At 42.1% G+C, this 14,734-nt stretch overlaps 1 protein-coding gene and 1 long non-coding RNA gene across 2 annotated transcripts in view; one reads left to right on the top strand and one right to left on the bottom strand.

The window, feature by feature from the left end:
• MBLAC2 (metallo-beta-lactamase domain containing 2) overlaps positions 1 to 14,734 on the top strand; it is a 631,094-nt gene that overhangs the window by 606,181 nt on the left and 10,179 nt on the right. The gene's annotated exons all lie outside the window — the stretch shown is intronic.
• LOC309380367 overlaps positions 10,911 to 14,734 on the bottom strand; it is a 65,310-nt gene continuing 61,486 nt past the window's right edge. Inside the window, exon 4 of the long non-coding RNA XR_014172883.1 lies at positions 10,911 to 11,778. This is a non-coding gene — a long non-coding RNA (uncharacterized lncRNA). The remainder of the gene's footprint in view (positions 11,779 to 14,734) is intronic.

Here is a 14,734-nt window from a genome sequence, read left to right on the forward strand (position 1 = left end):
CAGAGGTGCCTGGCGTTCTCTGGTCCATGGGGTCACGAAGAGTCGGACACGACTAAACGACTAAACAACAACAACAAAAATCAAATAAAAACTGTTTCAAAGAGAAAGAAGAAAAAGACTGTTATTGGGGTGTTGGGGTGTTGGGAGAGGTTTGTTGTGTGTGCCAGAACTCCAAATCCATTTTCATCATGCGACCTCAATTTGCCAGTATGTGATTGAATCCCTCCTGAAAATACAGTCTGGAAGCTACCAAGGTGAGAAGCAATGCAGGTGAGCTCATTTCCAGACCCATGAGCCAGAGGTAGCCCCCAAAACAGAGCCCATTTTTGTTCTACGCCGTTACACATTCAGGATATGTTGATGCATTACATGAAGCAGTTGGGAGTACAAAGTGTACCTAGAGGAAGCTGTGCAGTTAAAAGGACTGAATAAAAGTGCCTTACTGTAGCAAAAGCCCTTATTTTCCCCTCTAGGCTTTTGAATCCTTTACCAAAAGGCATTCGGAGCTGTGTCAAATCCCTTGCCAAAAAAGGTGTAGTTTCTTGGCGAACATCTTAACAGAGCTTGCAACTTCAGATCTTCCTCTGGCCTGTGGCTTGGCCTGTAGCTTAGCTATTGATAAGCTCTTGGGGCTTAGAGTGGCCACCCATCTTGTTCTGCAGCTAAACCTCCCAGTTTTGTAGGTGCTTCCCTGCCCTTCCAGTTTTGAACTTACAGTTTGATTTCCCCCCCTCATCTACTGTGATCCTATCATGCTGCTATCTAAGGTTTGTGAGGCAGCTACATTCTCTTGAGCAGTGTGTGGTAGTATAAGGAGCAAATAAAGTACAAGAAGAAAGGGGAAAGCTTTTACCCTTTGCCTGGCCTGTGTAAATTGATCCGGCACACAAAAATTGAAGTGAATAAATGCTTTAGAAACCTCAACAGGAGAGAGCAAACTTTTAAAAGATCAAGGCAGCCAGGGACCCTGAATGATTCCTGGCCTTCCAGTGAACAGAAACAGAAATACATATTGCAGCAATGTGTCTAAAAGATGATTGATTTGTAAGATCACACTATCTATAGGAGAGTCACAGTAGATCTCATCCATCCCACCCCAAGTCTTCAACTCACCATGCTAGCATGGATCAGCAGTTCTACTTCTATTGTCTACATCAGGGTTGGTGAACCTGTGACCCTCAATTTGGACCACACCTCCTACAATCCTAGACCATTGTCCATGCTGATGAGAGTTGGAGTCCCATGACATCTGGAGGTCCCCATCCCTAGTCTGCAACAACAATAAATAAATAATAATAATAATACATATTGAAATTACCAGAGTTGGAATCCATCAATAGTGGATGGGCTGAGAGCAGTCACTAGTGGCCGAGCTACATGGGTGGGGAAAGTCTTCTCCACCTTCTCTTCATTCTCACAGTGTGTTGTTCCATACATGCACCAGGCATGGTAATTTTTAATGTTCTATCTTGATTGATTGATTTTAGAATATGTATATGTATTTGTGTTTGTGTATATTCAGGCATACATACACATGTATATATGCATGCAAAATGTGGTCATTATACACTGCACTGTGTGTGTGTGTGTGTGTGTGTGTGTGTGTGTCTATATTCACACATGTAGACATATTCATACATATAGACATGCACATACAATTCACAGAACTTTCTGCCCCTACTTTAGCTCACATTCTGGGCATAAATATAATGCATACTCAGTCTGGGAAAATGTTTTCTGTTGGTTAATGCTTCCTGTCATTATTCCTTCCAAGATCACCAGCAGCTTTCAATGCCTGATTTAGCCAAGGGCCTGGCATGATATAGGTTTGTGCTAATCAATCCTTTAATTTGCTCGAAGTAAGTCATTCCTACTAATGTTCAAGAGCAGCAGTGGTGCAACTTGTGCAGTGTTGAAGGCCACAGTGGAAACATATCACAAACCACATCAAATACGCATTCCTCTGTTGCATGTGATGAACATAACTTCCACTTAAAAATAACAAAGCAGCTGGGTTTAACTGCTGCCATATTCTGAACCAGTTGAAGCTTCTGAACCATGTTCAAGAACAGTCTGATGTAGAACACATTGCAGTAATCTAAGCTAGATGTCACGAGATGTCATGGCTGCAGAAACACTTTTTGAATATCCCAACTAAGGGCTTTTCTCATGACATGAGAATCATGCCCCCTAGTCCAAAAAGACTGGCCCTGGGTCCTGGGCTGTGGGATATGTGGTATACTGTTCCTGTATTAATGTAATTACCACAATATGCTGATGACACACAACTCTACTTCTCCTTTACATTTGCAGGTGTGGCAGTGGATATACCGTCTTGCCTCAATAATGGGCTAGATGACAGTCAGTAAACGGAAGCTCAGTCCAGATAAAATTGAGGCACAGTTAGTGGGTGGTTCCCTAGACCAGATGGATGGAAGATTGACTACTCTTGAGGGGTTACATAACCTCTGAAGGAGCAGGTACATAGCTTGCAGGTCCTCCTGGATCTGTTGCTGTCACTTGAGCCTCAGGTGGCCTCAGTGGCACAGAGTGCCTTCCATCAGCTTCAGCCGGTGATCTAGCTATATCCCCATCTGGACAGGAATAGCCTAATTCCTGTCATCTATGCTCTGGTAACCTTCAAGTTAAACTATACAATGGGTTATATGTAGGGCTATTTCTGAAGACGGTTTGGAAACTTCAGCTGATGCAAAATTCAGCAGCCAGGTTGCTCACCAGGACAAGATGGTTTGAACATATTGCACCAATCATGGTGGGACTGCACTGGCTACCAATTACTTTCCAGGCCCAATTCAAAGTGCTGGTTTTGACCTATAAAGCTTTAAATGACTCAGGACTGCAATACCTCAGGAACCACTTTTCCCCATATGAACTGACCCTGTGATCATCATCTGAGGCTCTTCTTTCTGTGCCTCCTCTGTAAGAGATTCAGAGGGTGGCAACATGAGAATGGGCCTTTTCTGTGGTAGCACCTTGCTTGTGGAATGCTCTCCCCAGGGAAGTTCGCCAGGCACCTTCATTACATATTTTAAAGTGCCAGGCAATACCATTCCTCTTCTCCCAGGCCTTTGGCTAATTAAACAATCAATGGCCTTTTAAACTGTGGGGTGGTGGTGATCATTATGATGGCGGCAACCACATGAGATTCTTAAGACAGATAATATGCTAGGATTTAAGACACTGACAGAATTAAGACACTGATATCAATCGCAATGATACTCATACAGTCATGATGCAAATAGCTAAATATATGCAGAGAGAGGGATATGTTGTGTTTGCATTCTTGCTAGCTCTCCATTTCAGAACTGCCAGACTGTTCCCAAAACCAAACAATTTCCTGTGAAGCATAGGATATTTATAAATAGCTGGTGTATGTGTAAAAGTACTGAATAATGTAATAAGTTTCTTTGCACAAGTAAGCAATACCTGTAGACCTTTCTTGACACCATTTGGTGATTTATATAACACCTAACACCCCTTCGCAAACAAGCTCTGGTTTTAAAATTAAAATGAGTGTAGGTAAAACACCACCAACAAAAAAAAACCAACCCTCATCCTAAAAAAAAAAAGTGCTTTCCAGAGGACCACAAAGAGTTACACAATAGGGCTTCTGTAGCCGCCAAGATTATCTTGAAAAAGCAAATTCCGGACATGAAGCAAACCATCCAAGACAAGGAAAGATCAACCATTTGCAAACCAAATAAATACAGCCTGCTGCTGTTGGCTACCAAATGTGACTCGGCGTAGGAGGGGAGGAGGAAGAGGAGGGATTCAGGGAAGCAGGGACCATTTACCGTAAATGAAAGTGGAAGGTGCCCAACAATGGCAGCAATCGTAGGTGGAACACTGCAAATGTCCCTCCAACCCTTGGGAAGAGATCCTCACATTTTAGCAAAATAATTCCATACACGTTGCATGAAGGGCAGTTACATTCCTAATACATGTGCATGAAGATCATTCATCTATATGGTGAACATCAGCAAAGTAAGAGGAAAGGAGGAGGAAAGGAGGATTCAAAGAACGCCTTGTGATTTCACAGATTTCACAGAATTGTAGAGTTGAAAGGGACCCTAAGGATCATCTAGTCCAACACCCTGCAATGCAGGAAGACGCAACTGTCCCATATGGGGATCAAACCTGCAACCTTGTTGTTATCCGCACAGTGTTCTAACCAACTGAGCTTTTTAATATCTCTGAGTCCCTCAAGACTTGTCCTTTTCTGGCCTATTTCCTTTTGGCCTGGGTGGGAGGAGCACTTGCTGATTCCAGCTACAAAAGTTGCTGCTGAAGGTACAAGAGGCCACTCTGCATGCCCTCCAACATTTCTCCGATGAAAATAGGGGCATCCCATTCAATAATAATAATAATAATAATAATTTTATTTACACCCCACCCATCTGGCTGGGTTTCCCCAGCCTCTCTGGGCAGCTTCCAACATATGTAAAAACATAATAAAACATTAAACAATAAAAAACTTCCCTATACAGGATTGCCTTCAGATGGCTTGGGGGTTGGATAACTCCATACCCTCCAACATTTCTCCAATGAAAATTGGGACACCCTAAGGAAAAATGGAACATTCTGGGATCAAATCAGAAACCGGGATGCCTCCTCTAAATCGGGGACGTCCCTGGAAAATAGGGACACTTGGAGGGTTTGACCTTGCTGTGAGCCCAGAAAAACATGTTGCTCAAATGCTTTCATTAACTTATTGATCATTTAGATTTTGTTAGATTTTGTAACTTAGTGGATCATGTGATACCCCTCCTCCATGCTGTGAACCACTTTGAGCATAGTTTCTGATGAAAAGATGGCAGACAAATAAATGGGGATGGTGAAAAATCTTTTCTCAACTTGTAGATGCTATGAAGAGCGTGTTACTCATCATCATATGCTGCCTGGGTAGGAGATTGCAGCTGTCATAGATGTAGTGACCAGAGGGGCAGGGCTAGACAGTGACTTCATACCTGCACATACCAGCATTTTGTGCATGCATAAAGGCTGACAAATTCTGTATTAGCGCAGAGGTTCTCTACAATGCAATATACTGAGCAGAAACTGGGTTTCTCCTCATTCTTAGTGAATATGCATTGATGGAGACATGCAGTTCACTGAAACCCAATCCTGCAAATAGACACTTGTTCATTCATCATTGTACTTCTATTTCAGTAGCCACCACCTAATAGGCTATTCCAGTCACTAGAATGTGTAGTAACTTACCATCACAAATTGATGGCACTGGTTTGTATGATGTCAGAGATGTAAGGCTGAAAGGGATCAAAATATGAATGTAAGTGAATATTCAAGTTCAAAGCTACTCATTATTTAGACGAGGTTGCTCAAGGATGTCTGAATATGCCTTTGATATTTAAGATCTGATTTCATATATGCAACTGATATGTAATGTCTAATTTCATATATGCAATTGAAAATATAAATTTGAAAATATAACCTTGATTAAGGCCTCATCATCTTTTGAAAATTCTGTGACTTCCTGCCCAAGTCTGTGGGAATCTATATAATTCTAAATATATTTTTAAAAACCTGGAAAAAAATGTAAGGGGGAAATGCTTACACTAAAACCCCAGCTATAATGAACTAATGTAAAAAAGAATTCACATTATATGCAAACAACTCGTGGGTAATATCTGTCACTGGGTGCTTGTGAAACCTTTTCCTCTTTAGAAAGCCGCAAAGAAGCAAATCCATATTTAGTACATTTGGAATAATCTCACAGTAGGTTCTCAGAGGGTCTCTGGTTTTTACATAATACAGATTTACTCTTAGTCTTCCGGGTAGCATAACAAAGTTGTCAAGACATTAATTGCTGTGATTAACTTCTGTGTGGTCTTCTTCCACACATCACATGGAACCAAGTCATTATTCAAAGTGACAAGGGGCTGATTAGAGATCCTTTTCATGTCATGGATCCCATCATTGGGAAGGTTCAGAAAGACAGATAATGTCTTGCCACTATCACCTCTGAGTATTCATATCTATTCTCAGAGTGGTTTAACAGTCAATCCCCCTTTCCAGGGAACTCTGAAAATTGTAGTTTCCTGAGGAGAATTGGGTTCTCCTAACAACTCTCTCCACCTTTAACAAACTACAGGTCCCACAACCCTTGGTCGTGTTTGTGATTCTGTTTAAATGATACGAGGACAATCGAAAAACTTGTCTTTGCCAAGTTTTAAATCTGTATGCTGAATGAGGCAACAGTTCCACCACTGGTCTGAGACAGGTCTGCCACTGGTACAAATATCACCCCTGTATCAACAATGCAGAATGAGAAGAGAAGAGGAGAAGAGGGGGTTAAGGGGTGATATGATACCCATGTTCAAATATATAAAAGGATGTCACATAGAGGAGGGAGAAAGGTTGTTTTCTGCTGCTCCAGAGAAGCGGACACAGAGCAATGGATCCAAACTGCAAGAAAGAAGATTCCACCTAAACATTAGGAAGAACTTCCTGACAGTAAGAGCTGTTGGACAGTGGAATTTGCTGCCAAGGAGTGTGGTGGAGTCTCCTTCTTTAGAGGTCTTTAAGCAGAGGCTTGACAACCATATGTCAGGAGTGCTCTGATGGTGTTTCCTGCTTGGCAGGGGGTTGGACTCGATGGCCCTTGTGGTCTCTTCCAACTCTATGATTCTATGATTCTATGAAAATGATGTCTTCTTCAGCAACATATTCTCTGTTGCCAAAAGCATTGGTGCTTGCTGTTGACTGTCCACCAAGGGGATAAATTTAGCTTTCTGCTATGAATACTTATTTGTTCTCTACTTCTTTTGAATTATTATCAATTCTTTTCTTTGTGCTTTCACAAATGGGAAAAAAGTCAGAGCCACAAACTGTTCAGAAGCTTAATCTGCTGCACAACCAGAATTAGATGTGATAATGAAGTTTCTATTGCTGAAAGAGATATTGCTAACTGATGTATGTAGTGAGAAAGATGTCCACAAAACCAATACAAAGGCTACGTCAATTTTTAAACATCTTGTTCATTTTTTTATTCAGCTGATGTCACAGCATTTGCGTGAAGATGTTCTTTTAATTAATTACGTTATATGTTGGAGAGCAGTTTCTTCAATGCTCTTACTGAAAACTGACTGGAGATTAATAGCATCAGGAATATTCCACAGACTGATGAGAACCTATCATCCTCAGAAGACTATGAGAACAGATGCTTTCAATGCGGCCTGAGGGACAGCTTAGTAGTTGCAGGGATGGTTCCTATTTGTGATGGAGAAGATTTGGTGTAGCTTTTTAAAAACAAGCAAAACACATTGAATGTTTCTTTTAGGCTTCAGATAAGCAACAAAAACAGGAGAAGATTAGTGTCTGAGTCTCCTGAGATGTGACAAAGCCTTTCCAGCATCTTGCCAATAATGAAGTTGAGTGGCAGGCTGTTTTCTTGAAACTTTGCACAAACAGGAGTCATATAGTCATCACACTAACATCAACAATCAGAAGGAAAGCAAAGATATTGGAATATCAAATCCAGGCATTATGTATAGGAAGCTTCTCCATTCAGTGGAAAGGTACGGAATAAGCCATAAAACTAACTTAAGTTCTGTTGACTTTAAAAGGATTTCAGTTTGACAAACATGGGTTAAATCAGAGCCAGAAAGTTGAATGTATTAAAATCACATGCACACCATACACCTAAAGCACTCATATCACTTTAAGAGTCCTGGCTTCCCCCAGAAGCACCCATAACAACCTACAGTTCCCAGGATTCTTCTACCCACCCTTATTGTGCAACATCTGAATTGGAATGCTGTACATCTTCCCCACAATGAGAACCGTGAACTAACTATTTTCTATTTGCTTTCATTAGCTAGCTGGCGATTCATTTTGCAGTATGTGCGGACAGGCCCTATTAATCAGAAGACTCAAAGTTCAGTGCCCAGAGACATGATATTCTGATCCTTCTTTATATTAAAAAGTTTGTCTGTGGTCTCAGTAACTTTTTCTTCCTTCCTTAGTATTACAGTTTCATCAAGATGACAAGTAAATTGGTCAAAGAATCAAAAGGGGAGATTGGTGGCATTTGGTAACCTCATTAACCAGTGGAAGGCTGTTCCACAATAGCTCATGCTATCAGAAAACAGGTCTCCTACTTCTCAATAAATTGCATGAAATTACATGACAGCATGTTACACTTTCATATGGTGTCAAATTATAGACATAGAACAGCAACACTTGAAAACAATATGATGCTATCTAACTAGTGCTGTGATGGAACGTGAGAAGGGGGGGGGGATCATTGATATCCTTCCTTGAAATCTACCACCTTACCTGGATTGTTATAAAGAGACAGGGCTTCTTTCAGAATTCCCATTATCAATATTAGAACACTGTTGACAGTCTTGCTGAACTTCAGATGCATGACTAAGATTTTCTTGCTGCAGCAGACATTTTAAAGTAGTGTTGAATTTTGTGAAACATTTCTATTGTTTGAGTGTCCCATTTACTGTGGATTGTTTTTATGTTCACCTCTTACAAATGTGAGCAACTAAGTGGTATACAAATGTCTCAGATAAATAAATAATAAAACCCACTTTATTCCCTGGAAATGGGGTGAAAATGTGGTGTCTTTATGATACATGGTTTATTTACACATATATACAACCTGAGCCAACGATGGAGGGGTTCCCAGAATTACATTCCAAGAGCACCTCTTGCTTCTCTTTAGGGCCAGCAGCCTTGGATGCAAAACAGAAATCAGCCATGCTCTCTGCCTCATTTTACAACCCATCCCAGTTTTGCTAACTCATAGCTATTAACTGCAGTCCTTTAAAAAATGAACATGGGCCTCTTGTCTTAATACCTAAAACCAGGGCCTAGGGAGGGGCTGCACCCATTTGGCTGTCTAGCATGGAATCTCCTCATGGTCTTGTCATGCCCCTTGGGGGGGACTTAAACACAATGCAGAGTTCCCCCCCAAAATTAGACCAGAGGCATTATACTTCATCCAGCAAAGCTTTACTGCTACTGAAGGCAAATGAGCATAATAGTCACAAATCCAATACATTCAGGATTGACACAATATAAGAAATGCAGTTGCAGCACTTACAATACAACTTACAATACTTATAATAAGACTAAATTTTAACACGAGGCACACAGAACACCACACCAGAACAAAGAGACAGAAAGAGAAAGTAAGTGAAAACCGAGGCTCCTTCTGGCCTCTTATTATAGTTCGCATGACCTTGACAGAAAGATAACAGAACCAGTTTAAACCAGCTGTACTCAGCTTCTCAGAAGGAATAACCCAAACAAGAACCTACAGAACACTCTTGAATTAATCAGAATAGGAAAGATCTCTACACAGCAAATTAATACTTTCTGTACTAAGAAATGCAAACTGACAGGTCTAACTGCCTACCTACCTTTCATTAGGTCAACAACTTTGCCATTATCAAGTGAATACCTCATGAGGAAGCTGGCCTGTGTTATTTCCAACCTTTGCTAGATCCAGGAATTCAGGGCTTTGCTTAAATTCCAATTCTCTACTGAATCCAGAGTTTTAGGGGAGTCTAACTGCCCCCTCAGAAACTCATAAGAGTATGTATCAGTACTGTATGTCAAGGCACATCAGGATGTGATCCAACCCTTATACACTCCTGTGTTTGTAACTTTTGCAGCTTATGGAGATCAGGAACATATCCAGAAATGTCCTAAGGCTCATTTCTCAGAGTATGATGAAGCATAGATGTAACACCAATAGAAACTATGTGTCATCTTGAAAATATTCACACCTCACTGAGGAGCTAAATGGGGACAGTAGGCTGCCCACTGTCAACACTGTTGAATGCAGTTTGTAAGAGAACCCTGCATACTGTATTGCAACTTAAGGCTCATCCAGACTTCTTTTTGTACCACATTTCTAGACACAGGGCTGCACTTTAAAGTTCAGTGTCTGAGCACTTGTTTGTTTGTTTGTTTGTTTTGACCCGGTGATTTCCCCATGAAAACCAACTCTTTAACTGCTGAAAACAATTCTGTGGAAAACCTAAATTGTCATTTGTTCTGATTCAGAGTTGGTTTTCCTAGAAAAAGCAGAGGAGGCACTTGGTCATGGACTGGGAAAGTGCTGATCTGTGCCTAAAAAGTGTGTATGATCCCTTTGGTATTCTGCTTCATTTTAATCTTGCAGTCAGGACACACATGCAGCATGTGGCCCATAGTTTGTGTGAACTGGTGTCTCCTCCAAACACTTATGAGTTGCCTCCATAACACCTGCTATGGCTGTTGTTCAGAAAAGTGCTGCCGTGATGGCATCAGTTCTCACAAACAGGCTCTCATGTGAGCTATCACTTGGTAAATCAAGAATCATGGGCATAAATCTGAGGCGCTTCCCAATGTGCATCAGAATGGACATCTGAGTGCCAATGCAATCTGTCAGTCATAGAACGTGCGTCCCACTGAAAGCACTGAACTGCTGATGAGGGAAACTGCAGCCCAGTAACATCTGAAGGGACTGTGCTGGCTGTCTCTGGCCCAGCCCATTTATTAAGCTGTCATGGTCTGAGTGCTGTGAGGAGGCTCAGGCATGAAGACCTAGAGCAGAGCAACAGTTTGTTCTGGGGCAAGATGTTCTGGGAAAATCTTGAAGAAGGCCAAGTAGATGGTCTGGAGACTTCTGCTTTTCATGTGTGATGCTAAATCCTATGAGGTATTTTTACCCTTTTTGGTCCTAGCCTAATGGAGGCTTCTCAGGCAGGCCTGGGTTCTGGCACACTTCCAAGGCTTCCAGGGAATGTCAGCTTTCTCAAACAGACAGGCCCAGGGCCATTATACAAGAGCATATATATATATATATATATATATATATATATATATATAGTCTCTGAGCCACCTCTATGCTGCCCTGTAGGTTGGTGGCAATGCTCTAGAGAGACAGAAGAGTAACACAGAGGGCAGGGAAACTAGAGGAGCTCTCAGTGGCATTGTGATGGCTGTAGAGACAAGGCCTGGCTTCTGATAGTCATTGTCAAGACTTCTACCTGGATGGTTTTTGAGACACAATAGCTTCACATGTGCTCTGCTCCTGAGCTTTAGCCTTTCCAGAACACCCTTGTTGGTGGTTGGATTTCCATATGCCCTCATCCCTGGTTTAACCCAGGACCATTCAGAAGCATGCCTAAGTGAGGCTCAAAAGTGTCCTGTACCAGCTGATAGTGAGTGTCTACAGTTGTCCACTCCCCAGCAGCTGTGAAATCCCTATATTATTCCACAGTACCATACCGACATCTCAAGCTTTTTATTTCTTTTTCTTAAAAAATAAAAAAATAAAACAGAACCCATTTACTTCCCACTTCAAACTCGCCCTGCAATGACTTAAAATGAGCAAACGAACACACATCAGTTTGTGTGCAAATCTGAGATGATCATGAAAAGCACACCAAATGGGACAAAGAAGGAACAATAAACTGAGAAGTAAAAATGGCAAGGATCGCTAGAGAGGTTTACTGAGGCAAACCTGAAATCAGAATACAGGTCCTAGTGTGGTCGCCGAAACACAGAGTCGCCCCTCAATTTATTTAGATACATCTGTACATATAAATATCTTCAGCTCCTCATCGCGAGATGTGTTTAGGTAGTCGGCATCTGAGTCTGGAAGGCTTCCCTCCTCAGACACTGAATCGTCAGTCTCCTCTTGACACACAAGTGCAGCAAAGCAGTAGCTTCTCCTCATGGCACCAGTCTGAGCAGCTGTATCTCCTAAATCATCCACCCAGGTCTCCGCTTCTGTGTGGGTGGTAGAAAGAGAACAGAATGACAGAGCAGGCAGCTAGTGCCAAAGAATTTAGGAGTAGTAGCCTGGGTCATAGGAAATAGCTAGCGATGTCTATGTGAGGTGGCTGGGCTCTGCCTGCCAGTCAAATCCTCACTCAGCCATGAAACTTACTGGAGGATCTTGGGCCAGACACTATTTCTATTGTGTAGAAGAAGGCGGAGAAAGGGAATCTCTGCTATCTTATTTAAGCAACTTGGAGGAATGGCAGGATAATGATAGCCTAATGATGCAATCCTTGTGTATATTAAGGCATGCATTAGTTTGTACATATCTTTATATGTGTGAATGCAAGAGTGATGTCTGAACTTGGTAGAAGGGTGATCTTAATTGGTGGAAGCTGTCTTTTTATGACACACACACACATACAGCCAGTTCTTGATCCTCTTTGGGAACAAGTACTCGGAGTGTATTTTGATTACATGTCAGTGACTGTCTCCTCAACAAAAACAAAAGCCTTGCTCACAAGCAATGTAAATATAGGAAGTGACTAATTCACAGAAGATCACCCTTTTTCCCTTGTGAAATGGAAATTTGCAGTTTTCCATTTCAAAGTAGAGGAGCTGTGATCTCGTGCAACTGTGCAGCTCCAATGATACAAATCAAACTCTCTGTGGGGATGAGGGGAGGTTACTTCCAGACTGTCAGTATTTTGCAGGAAGCATTCGAACAGAAATTTAGGTTTGCATAATTAAGGTGGGTTCAATAACCCTGGTAGAACAAATCAACTTTTTAAAGGACAGGAAAGTGATAGGAAAATGCACAAAGAAAACGAACACAAAGAGTGCCCAAGATTGGGCGGGGACTGTCATGCATTGCAAGTGCAACAACATGTATGTGACATGTGTCACACACATAACGTTGCATCATCGGGAGGAGGCTGGCATGGTGCGGCTTCTTCTCATGCACTTAGGAGGAGACAGTCACTGAACTGTGCCACACTTGGTGCAGCGCTCAGCTTCCTCCACCCCCCTTAATACTGAGGGGGCTCAGCCCCCTGCCAGCAGATATTGAGGGGGACCAAAGACACCACCCTCAAGATTCAGCACACCTGCTAAGAAGTGTGGGATAGACTGATAATGTGAAGGTGTATAGCCACAATGCATCTAAATCAGAATAAATGTGCATCAGGATGAAGCTCAATGAACAGGTTGCTTAGAGTAGCTGAGAGTGTGTGTTTGTTTTGACTGTTGCCAGGCATATCACTGGAACTGATCCTTTTTGATCATCCCAATATGAGTGCAAGTCTGTAGTTCTGTTATCACTTGTTGATCACAAATATGGGTACATTTTTCCACCAAAGCAGTTAAAGATCATGTAATAGCTGCTTAGACACATAGCATGGGTCAGGACTGGTTATGTTTGGGGAGCCCCCCCCCCCGATAGGATGAAAGTGAGCATCAGAAAGTTAGAAAAGATTATGGGTTAACATTTGATTAACATAAAATACGTTTGCAGCACAAGCTCACTGAGGTATAGCACTTTTCTCCCACCAGAAATGCAATTCAGCGTGAGTTGTTTCCTAAAGGGAAAAAGTACATGTGAGAATTTAGATTATTTTGTCTAGCACAGCTGCTGCCTGTACTGCAAAACGAGAGCTGCAACTGATGACAAGGTAATATGGAACTTGACACCTCTCTTGGCGTTCACCCAAGAACGCAGAATGTTTTAGCTGGCCTGTGGCATGCGATACATTTCTTAATTGTTGATAACATATAATTAGGACAATGTAAGCTAAGTTTAATGAAGGCAGTAAGTTAAACCAAAGGGCTTTACTATACTTGGACAGACTCTGTTAGTCTTGGAGTGTGACTCTGCAGAAAAACATTTTATAAACAGGACAAAATAGCATCTTCTCTTCACAAACTATCAACCTAGAATTATGGCTGACACCCTAAGCCACAGTAAACGCTGTGTGCTGAATAAACGTCAGCTGGTCTGAAGGGGACGCGATGCCTAAAATAAACTTTTCTCCTTAAAGATGCTAAAGTCAAAGCCTGCATGGAAATTTCTGGCATGCAAAGGAATTATTATCTCATACTGAATACTCTCTGCTGATCTTTACAGACTTAGGCTGCAATCCTGTGCACACCTTACCTGGGAGGAAAAAGAACTGAACTCAGTGGAACATACATCCAAGTAGACACGTGTAGAATTGCACTGCACTAAGATGGGGATGATCTAGTCACACTGAGCACTTTTGAAATACTGATGCCTCCAACTGAAGTGAATTAAGACTGCATAAAAATATATTAAAATCTGTGAGAGCTGAAACAGCTTAATCTAATTAACTCCTGACCACGTATTTGCATGGTGAGCCGCCATCAGGGGCAGGTGCTGGGAGCAGGTCAGTAATAACTCACACGGCGTCAGTGAAGTTGACTCTTTATTCAAAGAAACAAACAGCTCAGGAGACCAGGCCTAGTGAGGACAGCAACTCTTCCTGGTAAAGCTTGCCCCAATTAGACAGTTGTGAGGATTGAAAGTCCCTGCCTTCCCACAGTTGTTTAAGTCTCCTCCCCAACCATGTCCTTCCCAAGCAATCTGAAACTCCTTCAATGAGTTTATATCTGCTCCGCCCACTTCATAACTCTTCTGGTCCTGCAAGACCAAGGGGGGGAGGGGAGCTGGTCACAGCAGGATGGGGAGAGTTCCTGGACTCTTCTGCAGTCTTTCTCATCTCTGTCTCCTGCCCCAACTCCTCTCCTACCTGAGTCTGGACTGCCTTCTGCCACAGCATCTTCCTACTCACTAAGCCCTGTTACCTCTTCAGCTTCCGACACCACCTCCTCCCAGTCTTCTCTATCTCTTTCCTCTGACCACTCAATGTTGTCCCACCACCAACCCCCAGGCTCTGAGCCTTCTTCCCTTAGAGTTCCCCAACTGGTTCCTCCTACCACCCCTCTGCAC

The sequence above is a fragment of the Podarcis melisellensis genome, assembly GCF_964234715.1.
Source record: "Podarcis melisellensis genome assembly, chromosome: 11".
Lineage (NCBI taxonomy): Eukaryota > Metazoa > Chordata > Lepidosauria > Squamata > Lacertidae > Podarcis > Podarcis melisellensis.